The sequence below is a fragment of the Carlito syrichta genome, unplaced genomic scaffold (genome assembly GCF_000164805.1).
Source record: "Carlito syrichta isolate Samal-C Ts95f unplaced genomic scaffold, Tarsius_syrichta-2.0.1 Scaffold312287, whole genome shotgun sequence".
NCBI classification, from domain to species: domain Eukaryota; kingdom Metazoa; phylum Chordata; class Mammalia; order Primates; family Tarsiidae; genus Carlito; species Carlito syrichta.
In genome coordinates, this window is record NW_007256383.1 from 13,724 (window position 1) to 25,896 (window position 12,173).

A 12,173-nucleotide genomic window follows, 5' to 3' on the forward strand; every position below is an offset into this window, starting at 1 on the left:
CTAGTTTACACTCCCACCAACAGTGTAGAAGTGTTCCCTTTTCACCACACCCTCTCCAGCAGCTGTTATTTTGTGAGTTGTTGATAATTGCCATTCTGACTGGAGTTAGGTGGTATCTCAGTGTGGTTTTGATTTGCAACTCCCTGATGATTAGTGAGGTTGAGCATTTCTTCATGTGTTTGTTGGCTGCTCGGATGTCTTCTTTTGTGAAGTGTCTGTTCATATCTTTTGCCCATTTTATAATGGGGTTGTTTGTTTTTTTCTTTTCAGCACATTTGAGTTCCTTGTAGATCCAGGATGTTAAGCTTTTGTCAGACCTGAAGTTGGCAAATACTTTTTCCCAGTCTGTAGGCTGTCTCCCTGCTCTCTTGATAGTTTCTTTGGCTTTGCAGAAGCTTGTCAGTTTAATAAGGTCCCACTTGTCTATCTTCTCTTTTATGACCTGTGGGTTTCGGGTTTTGTTCAGGAATTGGACGCCAGTTCCGATTTCCATGAGGGTATTTCCTTCCTTTTCTAAGGTTCTTATGGTTTGAGGTTTTACATCAAATTACCAGCAACATTCTTCTCAGACCTGGAAAAAACAACACAGGAATTCATATGGAAACACAAGCATCCAAGAATAGCCAGAACAATCTTCAGCAAAAAAAAACAAAGCAGGTGGTATCACATTACCAGACTTCAAACTTTACTATAAAGCTACAGTCATCAAAACAGCTTAGTATTGGTACAGGAACAGGCATATAGATCAATGGAATAGAATTGAGATTCCAGAAGCAAAACCTCAATTTTTCAACCAACTCATCTTTGACAAAGCCTCCACCACCTACCACTGGGGAGAGGAGAACCTATTCAGTAAATGGTGCTGGGAAAACTGGCTGACCACACGCAGAAGATTGAAACAGGACCCCTATCTATCCCCATGCACAAAGGTTAACTCCATAATTTTTACTTTCATGGTTATTTATACTATCTGGTTGGCCCCCTAAAGATTCATTGAAAAATTACTGACGTGGGGCAGATTGACTAATAGGAGAAAAGGCATACAAATTTATTGAACGTGAATACATACACAGGAGCCTTCAGAATAAAGACGCAGCTATCCAATTTGGTTCAAAAGCTTAAATATCATCTTGAGGTTACAAAAAGAATGTGGACTCAGACCATGGCCAAAAACAGGTTATGGGAAGAAGAAAGAAAGAGGCTTGGCCAGCTCAAGTGGTCTTGTTATGTAGGTAAAGCCTCATCAATAGCAGCCCTCAGAGAGAATAGATGATCAATGTCTCTTTTCAGACTTTTAAAGGTGCCAGAGCTCAGTTATTTTTTTCTCAATCTTGGATAAGCCTAGAAAAGGAAGGTCTGGCTGCATTAATGGGAATTCTCTACACATGCAAATTTCCACCAAAAAAGACAGCCTTGTAGGACCACCTCAGTCTGCTGGCCTTGTGAAAGACATTTCAAAATACTCTTAATATCAAAAACATATACTTTAGGGTGAAATATTTTTATTTTCTTTGGATCACATCCTCTTTTCTCATTTGACCAAAGATGTCATTGATGCACAAATCACAGTCTCTTTTTCCACTTTCACATTGGGAGTAGATGTCCAGCTTGGTATTTAAAAAAATAAAATAAAAAGATTGCTGAGTGAATAAGTGAAAACAATTTATAAACCCTGTAGTGAAAATTTTCTAGGTCTCTGTGCTTTGCCAAGTCATTTGACTTATCCATGCCTGTGTTTACTAACTCTGACCATGTTTTTGAGGATTAAATTAGATATTAGATGCAGAGTTCCTAGTCCAATGCTATAACTCATGATCATTTTGCTAACTTTCTGCCTTCTGACAGTAGACCCCCATTCTCATCTTCATACTGAATAGTCAGCATTTTAGAGCCTTGGTCATACTATCAGGTTCATATAGTGAAAATAGTGCTCTTAGGGACTATAGCGCAGTAATATTATGAGTGGAACTTGGAACTAATAATCATATGTGACATTGTTTCTATGAAAGCCTGAATTTAAATTCAAAAACTGAGAAAAAGGCTTTTGATGCAGTATATAAGTACAGGCTTCTATTCATGGTGAACCTTTTACAGACTATTTTGGGAGAAGTCTATGCCTCCCAGATCACATAAATCTCTCCCAAGTTTATCCTATATATACATAATATTTCACTTAAATTTTTAACTTGGAAAAAAACAATCAATCCCTCTGCTGAAACCAACATTCAGCTAACTAAAAGAGTAAAATAAACTTTTTCAGAACTCTAGAATATAACCTAAAGGTTACTGCAATCAAGGGGATGCTTTATAAAGAAAGAGACTGTTAAATTTCAGTCAGAAACCATTATGATATTTTTCTTTCCCACTTCAGCAGCAACTGTGGAGACAGCAACCTACATTTTTGGTATGGCTTGCTGGTACCAGGAGAGCAATATAGACCTTGTTCTCAAAAATCGATTGTAATGTGTATGTTGACCAGGCAAGTGGTTTTCTGGGGGAACTGTAAAGAGGCTTGCCTTAGTTTTGTCCACCTTGAATCCTCAGGGAATCTCTTGCAGCAGCTTCACAGGTGGCATCTATGCAAAGCCTTTTTTTTTTTTTGAGTTGGAGTCTCACTCTGTCACCCAGACTGGAGTACAATGGCACGCTCCCGGCCACCGCAGCCTCGACCTGCTGGGCTCCGGCGATCCTTCCACCTCAGACTTTCCAAGTAGCCGGAATTACAGGTATGCACTACCACGCCCGGTTGATTTTTTGATTTATTGTAGTGATGAGGTCTCGCTGCCCAGGCGGGTCTCGAACCCGCGGGCTCAGGCAATCCACTCACCTCAGCCTCCCAAAGGCACAGGATTACAGGCTGAGCCACCAAGCCCGGCTGCAAAGCATTTTTTATGGTAGTTCTAGTTTCAACTTTTTGAGAAAACTCCATACAATGTTTCATAGTGGCTGTACCAACAGCGTACAAGGGTTCTATTACTCTGCATCTTCAACATGACTTATCATTTACCTTTTGATGATAGCCATCCTAACAGGTGTGAGATGATATCTCATTGTGGTTTTAATATGCATATCTCTGATAAAAAGGGAAATTGAGTGCCTTTTCATGTACCTATTAGCTGCTTATATGTCTTCTTTGAATACATATCTATTTAGGTTCTTTGTTCATTTTTAAATTACATCTTCATCTTCATCATCATCATTATTATTATTTGCTGTTCAGTTATATGAGTTTCTTATAGATTTTGCATATTAAACCCTTCCCAGATACATGGTGTCCAAATATTATCTTCCATTCTGGTTTCCTTTTAATTTTCTTGATTGTTTTCATTTCTGTGCAAAGACTGTTTGATGTAGTCCCACTTATTAATTTTTGCTTAAGTTTCTTGTGCTTTGGTGTCATATCCAAAAAATCATCACCAAAGTCAATGTCTAGCATCATTTTTCAATGTTTTTGAATTTGGAACAACAAAACACACTGAATAGCCAAAACAATCATGAGAGAGAAGAACAAAGCTGAAGGCATCACAATTTCTGATTTCCAATCATATTGCAAAGCTACAATAACCAAAACAGTGCAGTGCTGGAACAAAAAAAGACATATAGGTCAATGGAAAAGCATCAAAGCCCCAGAAACATTTGACAAGAACACCAAGAATACACAATGAGCAAAGATTAGTCTGCTCAATAAATGTCCAATGTTTGAAAAACTAGATATCCACAAGCAAAGAAATAAAATTAAATAAAATCAGACCCCTGTCTTAAAACACAAAAATTAACTCAAATTGTATAAAAGTCTTAAATGTAAGAAGACCTGAATCTGTAAAACTGTTTGAGAAAAATATTCAAAGCATTTAAAAACATACACTACTATCCACAGCTAACCACAGCAATCAGGTCAAGCAACAGAAACACCGAACAGCCTGAGAAGGAAGAAACCAAGAAGGAAAACACAAGGTGGGATAAGGGATATATGAAATAAAGGGTTCTGTAAAATTAGAAAAATAACTCAGAATTCAAGCAAGTCTTTGAGTCTTTCTACCTCTTCTCTATAACCTTTGTCCAAGTCACCACTGTCTACCTCCTACTTCCTTCCACCTCTGAACCCTGCAAGCTACTCCCAGAGAACCTATAAGCATGAGTAAAATCATTCCATTCCTCTGATCTACACCTCTCTATGGTTTCCCACCCCAGAGGCAAAGTCCTTCCAATGGCCTAAAAGGCCCTGTACATACAGACTTCTCTCCCTCTCCCCACTGTCTCTTGTACCTCCTTCTTTTCTATTCCTATTACCCACACCTCAACTCTATTCAAGCACATTGGTCTCCTTGCCGATACTTGAATCACCCAGCAGTGCTCAAGTATCAAGGACTTCCCACTTGCTAGACCACCTCACCTCCCAATTATCCACTCACTCCAACACCGCCTTCAAGTCCTTGTTCAACTGTCACTTTTCTAATGAGAATTTTTATGCCTAGACTACTTAAAACCACATCCCCAGCAGTCTGTAACCCTCATTCATGCTTCATTTGCATCTCTAAGCCCTGATCTCTATTTGATACACTATATATTTTCCTTATGTATCTGTTTATAGACAATCTTTTCTCCATGGAATGCTAACACCTTAAGGGCATGGATCTTAGAGCCCTTTGCTCTCTGCTTTATTTCCAACATCTAGAATGATGTCTGAAAGACAAAAGGCACTCAATGCTTTTAATTTAATGAATGAATAGATTAATGCACTCAAGAAGATCTCTATTCATTGAACTCTGAATATTGTTTGGGTCAGTACTCAGAATCACTTAGTACAGTGTGAATTTGAAGGGGGTGGCACTTCACAAGGGAACCTCCCTCTTTGCACTCCTACCCATAGAGACATAAGATGTTGAGGATGCAAACCCATAGAATGGAGAGGTGCCAGAAATATGCCAAGTAGAGTAATAGGCATAGGAAAGACACTGAGGAACCACAGAACACAGATCCCCACTGCATTGAAATAAATACCATAGGACCCAGAGCATAACAAATTTCACGAGTAAGTATGGGCTTCAATGAAAGGAGTTAGACTTTACAATACCTTTGTCAAAAGAAAAAAACTAAGACAAATTAAATTTCATAATTTCATTGAGCAAAGAACGAATAGTGACTGGAGCAGCCTCCCAAAGCAGAGTAGGTACAGACTACGGCGCAGCTACATGATAAGAGAAGACTTATGGACAGAAAAAGGAAAGTGAAGCACAGAAAATGAAAGTGAGAGACAGCCGGGCTCGGTGGCTCAGCCTGTAATCCCGCGCCTTTGGGAGGCTGAGGTGAGTGGATTGCCTGAGCCCGCGGGTTCAAGACCCGCTTGGGCAGGCGAGATCTCATCTCTACAATAAATCAAAAAATTAGCCGGGCGTGGTAGCGCGCGCCTGTAGTTCCGGCTACTTGGAAGGCTGAGGCGGAAGGATCGCCGGAGCCCAGCAGGTCGAGGCTGCGGTGGCCGGGAGCGGCCACTGCACTCCAGTATGGACGACAGAGTGAGACTCCAACTCAAAAAAATTTAAAAAAAGAAAATGAGAGACAGAAACATCCAGAGTGGTTACAGCTCAGCGTTGGGTTTATTTAAACCCCCGGTTTGAATAGTTGTCTGTCTTTGATTGGCCAATACTTAGTGATTGACACAAGGGTAGTTGAGTCTGTTTACACATTCAGTTAGGTTACAGTTCATGTGAAAGATTATGGAGAACCCACTAGGTCGAATCCAAAATATGCAAGGGGACAGCTTTGGACTAAATTTGACACCTTTCTTACTGGTACAAAGATATACTCCTTAAAAACTGGGAGGCAATAGCAGGGGATTGGGCACTCCACCTTCACCCAATCTTTAAGTCTATGTGCTACTTTTTAGGACTTATTGTCAAAAAGCTATGCAAAGTAATTCAGAAAAAAAAACATAATTTAAAACTTTTCAAATACCAAGCACTGGGCTTTGTACCAGTTGTTTGTATCAGTAATTCCTAAATCTGGTTTTGGTCTCCCTCAACCAGTGGCTTTCCAACATGTCTGGCTGCAACCTGCAGAAAAAAAAACATTTTATATTGCAACCCACTCCACACAAACATAACTATTAATAAATAATACTTACCCATCACAAGTTAACAGCTTAACAAATCACTCAAGGAAGCTGGAAAAGCAAGACCACCAAAACCCTAACTTCAGCAGAAGAATTCAGATCATCAAAATAAAAGCCCAAATTCGGGACATAGAAGACAAAAAGATATACAAAAAATCAACAAAACAAAAAGCTGGTCCTTTGCAAGGATAAGTAAAATTGATAGACCCTTGCTAGACTGACCAAGAAAAAGAGAGAAAATGTCCAAATAAACATAATCAGAAGTGTAAGATCAAGTCACAACTGATCCTGAAGAAATACAAAAGACTATCAGAGACTACTATGTACACTTGTATGGAAGCAAACTTGAAACCCTAAAGGAAATGGAGGAATTTCTGGCATCACACAACCTCCCCAGGTTGAAACAAGGAGAAATTGAGACCCTAAATAGACCAATAACAATCCAGACAATTGACTATGTCATAAGAAAATTTCCTACAAAAAAAAACCCTAGACCTGATGGCTTTCCAGCAGAATTCTACAAAACATACAAGGAGGAGCTGATATCAACCCTACTGGAAGTATTCCAACCAACTGAGAAAGATGCCACTCTCCCCAAATCATTTTATGAAGCTAACAGCACATTGATACCCAAACCAGGAAAAGATCCAACAAAGAAAGACAACTACAGGCCAATATCCTTGATAAACACAAATGCTAAAATTCTCAACAAGATTCTAGCAAATCGGATCCAACAACACATCTCAAAGATCATCCACCATGACCAAGTAGGCTTCAGCTGTAGGATGAAGGACTGGTTCAACATTCCCAAGACCATAAATGTAATTAAATACAACAACAAATGTAAGAACAAAAACCACATGATTATATCATTAGACTCGGGAAAAGCTTTTGATAAAATCCGGTACCCCTTCCTGATAAAAATCCTCAAACATCTAGGCATAGATGAAACATACTTCAAAATAGTAAGCGCCACCTACGAGAAATCCACAACCAACATACTGCTAAAGAGACAGAAATTGGAACCATTTCCCCTGAAAACTGGAACAAGACAAGGATACCCAATCTCACCCCTCCTATTCAACATAGTTTTGGAAGTCCTGGCTAGAGCAATCAGACAAGAGAAGGAGATCAGGGGTATCCAAATTGGAAAAGAGGAAGTCAAGTTATCCCTCTTTGCAGACGATGTGATTCTATACCTCGAAAACCCAAGAGAATCTGTTAAAAACCTAAAAACCTCCTTGCACTGATAAGCACTTTGGCAAAGTCTCAGAGTATAAAATAAATGTGCCAAAGACAGTGACATTTATATACACCAACAATAAGCAAACAAAACCCAAATAAAAAGCACAATCCCATTCACAATAGCCACAGAAATATGAAATACCTTGTCATCTTCCTAACCAGAGACATGAAAGACCTTTGCAATGAAGACTACAAAATGCTGCTCAAAGAAATCAAAACATGACACAAACAAATGGAAAAATATTCCATGCTCATAGATTGGAAAAACCAACATTGTTAAGACATCGATCCTACCCAAGGCAATTTACAGATTTAATGCAATACCCATTAAATTACCGGCAGTATTATTTTCAGACCTGGAAATGATAGTATAGGAATTAATATGGAAACACAAATGACCGTAATAGCCAAAACAACTCTCAGCAAAAAAAAAAAAAAAAAAAAAAAGTGGATGGTATTACACTCCCAGACTTTAAATTTATCATAAAGCTACAATAATCAAAACAGCTAGGTATTGGTACAAGAACAGACCATAGACCAATGGAACAGCATAGAGATTATGGAAGCAAAACATGGATTTCTCAACCAACTCATCTTTGATAAAGCCTCCACCACCAACCACTGGGGAGAGGAGAACCTATTCAGTAAATGGTGCTGGGAAAACTGGCTGACCACATGCAGAAGATTAAAATAAGACCCCTAGCCAGCTCGGTGGCTCAGCCTGTAATCCCGCGCCTTTGGGAGGCTGAGTGGATTGCCTGAGCCCGCAGGTTCGAGACCCACCTGGGCAGGCGAGACCTCATCTCTACAAAAAATGAGCCAGGCGTGGTAGCGTGCGCCTGTAGTTCCAGCTACTTGGAACGTTGAGACGGAAGGATCGCCGGAGCCCAGCAGGTCGAGGCTGTGGTGGCCAGGAGTGGCCACTGCACTCCAGTCTGGGTGACAGAGTGAGACTCCAACTCAAAAAAAAAAAAAAAAAGACCCCTACCTATCCCCATACACAAAAATCAACTCTCAATGGATCAAAGAGCTAAATGTAAAACCTCAAACCATAAGAACCTTAGAAAATGCAGGAGGCATCCTTACAGAAATTAGAACTGGCAACCAATTCCTGATCAAAACCCCAAGTACCCATGATATAAGCGATAAGATAGACAGGTGGGACCTCATCAAACTGAATAGCTTCTGCAAAGCCAACGAAAACATCAAGAGAGCAGGGAAGCCGGGCTCGGTGGCTCAGCCTGTAATCCCACGCCTTTGGGAGACAGAGGTGAGTGGATTGCCTGAGCTCGCGGGTTCGAGACCCGCCTGGGCAACTTGGCGAGACCTCATCTCTATAATAAATCAAAAATTAGCCAGGCATGGTAGCGCGCGCCTGTAGTTCCAGCTACTTGGAAGGCTGAGACGGAAGGATCTCCGGAGCCCAGCAGGTCGAGGCTACGGTGGCCAGGAGCAGCCACCGCACTCCAGTCTGGGCGACAGAGTGAGACTCCAACTCAAAAAAAAAAAAAAGAGAGAGAGCAGGAAGACAGCCCACAGACTGGGAAAAAAATAGTTTCCCAGGAGATTGAGGCTATCAACCGTATGTCTGACAAAGGCTTAACATCTAGGATCTACAAGGAACTGAAACGTGCCAAAAATAAAAAAAAAACAAACAGCCCCATTATAAAGTGGGCAAAAGATATGAATAGACGCTTTTCAAAAAAAGACATACCAGCAGCCAACAGATACATGAAAAAATGCTTAGCCTTACTAGTTATCAAAGAAATGCACATTAAAATCACAGTGAGATACCACCTAACTCCAGTCAGAATGGTCATCATCAATAACTCAAAAAACAACAGATGCTGGAAAGGATGCAGGAGAAAAGGGAACACTTTTACACAGTTGGTGAAGTGTAAACTAGTACAACCTCTGTGGAAAATAGCTTGATTCCTAAAAGATCTAAAAATCGACCTTCCATATGACTCCACAATCCCGCAACTGGGAATATACCTGAAGGAACTCAAATCACTCTATGAAAAAGATACCTGCACACGCATGTTTATTGCAGCATTGTTCACAATAGCAAAAACATGGAACCAATCGTGCTGCTCATCAAAAGAGGACTGGATAAAAAAAAATGTGGCACATATACATGATGAAATATTATGCAGCCATAAAGAAGGACAAAATTATGAATTTCACAACAACTTGGATGAAAATATTATAAAATAGTCTACACCACTGAATGATCTATCACAGAAACAAAAAACTGAGTATAACATGTTCCCACTCATAAATGGACCTTGAACAATTATCGTAATACTATAAGAAAAGAATTGGCAGTAGTGGGAAACTGCTGGGGGGTGGGGTATGATTGGCAGTAGTGGGAATCTGCCGGGATGGGGAACACACCTCATCAACAAGGATACCTGCATAATGAACATTTGTATACCTAGCCCTGAATTGTATCCCACATCTTTAAAATGAAAATAATAATAATAATAATAATATTTTTCATTCCTATGTGTGAGGCACCCAGGCATTTCTTGTTTTGTTCTGTTAATTTTATTATGACTATGGCCATATTGTGATAATAGTAAGAAATATATATGTATTTGATCTTCATCCCTGGTTCTTTAAACAGAGCTCCTAAAATCCTTGGAATTTCCTGATAGAGGTGAGAGGAGTATCTTTTTTAATTCAGAATAATTTAGAACAAGCTTATTTCAACCATATTTGAGCTTTATGTAAATAAGGTGTCTCTGGGAGGATAAGGGCCAGTTGCCAGGGGAACCAATCATATAATTAGAGGGTTGGACCATTTAGCCCTGCTCCCTACCTTCAGAGTGTAGAGAGAAGCTAGAGATTAAGTTCAATTATCAATAGTCAATAATTTAACCTATCATGCCTATGGAATATTGAAACTTTCACAAAAATCCTAAACAGTAAGGTTCAGAAAGCTTCCTCGTTGCTGAACATATCAAGGTGCTGGGAGGGCATAAAGATTCACACTTCCTATACCTATATTTTCAGTGCCATAGGTATCTCTTCCATTTGGCTGTTCCTGAATTGTGTTCTTTATGATAAACCAGTAATAATAAGTAAAGGGCTTTCCTAATTCTGTGAAACATTCTAGCAAATTATCAAACCTGAAGAGGGGATCATGGAAACTCCCAATTCATTACTGGTTGGTCAGACACCTTGGGACTTGTGATTGGCATTCGAAATGGAAGAAGTTTTGTGGGACTGAACCTTTAGCCTGTAGGGTTTGCACTAACTCTGAATAGTGTCAGGATTGAACTGATACCAGTTAGTGTCTGTTAGAATTGGAGAATTGATTGGTATGGGGGAAAAAAACAGGCATTTGGTGTCTGAAGTGTTGTGATAGTATAGAAGAAAACGAGACTGGGGTTGGTGGCTCACACCTGTAATCCCAGCATTTTGAGAGACTGAGGCAGGAGAATGACTTGAGCCCAGGAGTGTGAGACCAGCCTGGACAATATAGCCAGAACTCGTCTCTATCAAAAAAAAAGAAAACCATTAACCAGGCATGGTGGCACATGCCTGTAGTACCAGCAACCCAGAAGGCTGAGGCATAAGGATCACCTGAGTCCAGGAGATTGAGGCTGCAGTGAGCCATAATTATGCCAAAGTACTCTAGCCTGGGTGACAGAGCAAGACCTTAATTCAGAAACAAAAAATAAAGAAGAAAAAAAACAAGTTTTTTTTTCTTTTAATTATTCTTTTTATGCTGAATGATAAGACTGGAATTAGGGTGAAGTGAGTGAAGTACTTACCTCAGGTACAAAATTTAAGAGGAAGTAAAAAAACTCAGTTAATCAAGACAAATCATATATATATATATACATATATATGTGTATATATATATATATATTTTTTTTTTTTTTTTTGAGTTGGAGTCTCATTATGTTTCCCAGACTGGAGAGCAGTGGCACGCTCCCAGCCACCGCGGCCTCAACCTGCTGGGCTCTGGCGATCCTTCTGCCTCAGCCTTCCAAGTAGCTGGAACTACAGGCGCGCGCTACCATGCCCAGCTAAGTTTTTGATTTATTGTAGAGATGATGTCTCGCCAAGTTGCCCAGACGGGTCTCAAACCCGCGGGCTCAGGCAATCCACTCACCTCAGCCTCCCAAACTACGGGATTACAGGCTGAGTCACCGAGCCCAACTGACAAATCATATTTTAACAGGATGTTTTCTGGAAATCAAAATAAAAGCAAACCATTCATAACAATATTAAAATTTTAAATAAAGACAAGACAATTTTAAGAGACTGCCTTGTACACAACAAAAGCAGTCTTTTATAATCAACTACATATTCCACACTGGATGGGTTATGAGAGTTGAAATGACATGTGAACACATTGGGCAATACAGGAATTTACATAATCACGCTTTTGGAATTGTCAACCTGAAATAATCGAAATATCAGATTCCAGTTTAAAATAGTTTATTCAAGAGCAAAGCTGAAAACTGTCATCCAGGTATCACAGACACCAAAGGGATAAGTTCAGTACTTTGAAGCTATAAAGTCATAGTCTTGCTTATATAGACAGAAAACAAATAAATTTCAAAGGATTACATTTTTTTTCATACCGGGCTGGTTTATGAGTTGCAGCAGTTTGATTAGTCACAGCTTATTTTGTTTGCCTTTTCCAATTTAAAGGAGTATATTTAACATTCCACCTTAGACAATGTTTTAATCGGGAGATCTTTATGTAAGAAAAGTAAGGGTTAGAATGTAATGACAATCCACAGTGAAGAGGGAAGGGGTCTTCTGGTATTGTTTAGTCTTTCACAACATTGTACAA